This window comes from Cupressus sempervirens, chromosome 5 (genome assembly GCF_028749045.1).
Source record: "Cupressus sempervirens isolate cs-2001-9-10 chromosome 5, ASM2874904v1, whole genome shotgun sequence".
In the NCBI taxonomy this organism is placed as follows: Eukaryota; Viridiplantae; Streptophyta; class Pinopsida; order Cupressales; family Cupressaceae; genus Cupressus; species Cupressus sempervirens.
The window spans coordinates 1,052,268,267-1,052,269,651 of NC_143122.1; the positions used below are offsets into that span (position 1 = coordinate 1,052,268,267).

The 1,385-nt window shown below is 42.9% G+C and overlaps 1 long non-coding RNA gene across 1 annotated transcript; it reads left to right on the forward strand.

Moving 5' to 3' along the window:
* The first annotated feature begins 221 nt into the window (after positions 1–221).
* On the forward strand, positions 222–816 carry LOC149559561 (uncharacterized). Its single transcript, XR_016364343.1, has 3 exons — positions 222–268; positions 391–490; positions 584–816. It is a non-coding gene; the product is annotated as an uncharacterized LOC149559561 (long non-coding RNA).
* Positions 817–1,385: the final 569 nt, after the last annotated feature.

The window sequence follows — 1,385 nt, forward strand, 5'->3', positions numbered from 1 at the left end:
AGGTAGGGCCAGTTCTAATTCCATTCATTCCAAGGTGTGCTCCCCCAGCCTCTTCAAGACTTGACTGTGTCCATTTAGGGTCCAGCTCCAGGCTATTTGGCCTTTGGCTTTCATTCCTGAGATTGATCATCAGAAGTGCCAGGTTCAATGACCTTGTCGAGGCACATTATATTCCGTTATAGTCCTGACTCACAGAAAGTTGAACACATCAAACATCACAACGACTTTGGATTTCTTAGGCATGCAAATAAACAGGGGAGAAACCCTGGTAAGGGGGAACAAAACAGCGGACAAAAGAATCATTTATTCTAATTTGTTCTGCTTATCTGAAAACCCAGCTCAAGTAGACCCTAATTTGTTTTATCATTCCTTGTCTATTTGACTTGCCAGCATCCGTCAAAGCATAATGTATGTGGAATCCAATATAAGTGGAGGGCGTCCTGAAGAGGCAGAGTCTCTCATTATATGCAGAAGATGCTAAGGGTAGAAGGTATGGTTTGAACTTTTAACAGTGGTGGGCAGGAAACTCGATTGACAAAGAAAGTTGATCATTGATATATAAAAGCAATTGAAATGTTTGAAGTGTGTAGGCAAACGGTCCAGACTCACATTAAAACAGAAGAACCAAGAAGAGTGTTCTGTGGGAAATAGTGAATAGCACCTATCGCTTGACATCACAACAAGGACGGAGCCCTTGAATTGCTAGAGGCCCCTTACTTCCTGCAAAGACAGTGGAAGGCCATAATGTTAATAGTCAATATTTGTGCAAACTATTTTGCATGAGACAAGCCAAGCCAGAAGATGGGGCATGAGGAAGAAGACACCAAATAAAAGGGTTTAAAAAACACTTGTTCAAACACTCTAAAGGCAGTGCTGGATCCTTTGAAGCAGAAATGATCCTCTGCAACAAAGATGACACCAATCACGCCGATCTTTTATACAGCTGCCTATGGTAGTATTTCAGAACACAGCCAAGCCTTCCCTCTTATCTCTTCCCCTTGGCTCTGCAAGATGTCTTCACCACATATTCTTCTGTCTGCCACAACAGCCTGCAACTATCAGATTTGGGAGCAGTGAGAAGTAAATCTCTATTTCCGCTGTCATCGGTGTCTCTGGTAATCACCATTCCATGGCAGGTTGCTGGCAGTGCAAGACAAAAGCCCGTGGGCTGTGCCCCCAATGAAAAATCCTATCAGCTAATAATTTTCCAATTTAACTTCACGGACTCAGCACATTCTCTCCACAAGAGGTCTTTTCTCCACGCAGTCTTCCAGAAATGATGCTTTCATCAGTCACTTTCATCACCATTTCTCCCAGGAAAGCCAGTGTGTTTAATTGGTGTCAATATGTAGATGACAGAAGGCAACCATAAAGAAGGATAAGAC